Source organism: Penaeus monodon, chromosome 32, assembly GCF_015228065.2.
Source record: "Penaeus monodon isolate SGIC_2016 chromosome 32, NSTDA_Pmon_1, whole genome shotgun sequence".
Lineage (NCBI taxonomy): Eukaryota > Metazoa > Arthropoda > Malacostraca > Decapoda > Penaeidae > Penaeus > Penaeus monodon.
In genome coordinates, this window is record NC_051417.1 from 24,439,378 (window position 1) to 24,440,081 (window position 704).

Here is a 704-nt window from a genome sequence, read left to right on the forward strand (position 1 = left end):
AATTCTATTACAGCTTTTGAGATCTGTTTTCATATCATAAGCCAATGGAATGCATCGCTTCTATAACTGGCCGGTTCGGGCACTGACACCGCCCATAAGGAAGGATCCGCCCCCTCATCATAAGCCGTATATAAAGGTCGCATTAGGTTGTGAGGATACCTACTTGGTGTTCGTTGAAGTCACTACCATGAAAATTGTAAGTAGTGAGAAAAGTTGGTACCATAGCTACAGTCATTTAGACACAAACTTGTACAGTATAGAAAGAATATTTATTTGTACTTGATAAAGATCTCACGTGTATATGCATGTACGAAAATACTATTCATATATGGGTCTACTTTTTAACATTTACTTATTTTGATAATTTATAATCCGTAACAACTATTATGGTTAAAGGTCCACTGTTTTCACAGATCGTTCTTGCCTGCCTTGCCGCCGTGGCTGTTGCCACTCCTCAGTTCGAGGACCGAGTGGTTGCCCTCCTTCGCGATGACCGCGTAGCCAACGAAGACGGCACCTTCTCCTACGCCGTGGAGACCGACAGCGGCATCAACACAGCCGTTGAAGGAGTTGTTGGATCTGCCGGTCAGATCAACCAGCAGGGATCATACACGTAAGTGGTAAAAAAAAAAAAAAAAGATAATACACTCTGTTGCAGTCTTTCATATGGAGTATTTTTTTTTTTTTAATACCTCAAACCCATG

At 41.6% G+C, this 704-nt stretch overlaps 1 pseudogene; it reads left to right on the top strand.

Annotated features, from left to right (window-relative positions):
• LOC119593750 overlaps positions 1-704 on the top strand; it is a 4,454-nt pseudogene that overhangs the window by 3,389 nt on the left and 361 nt on the right.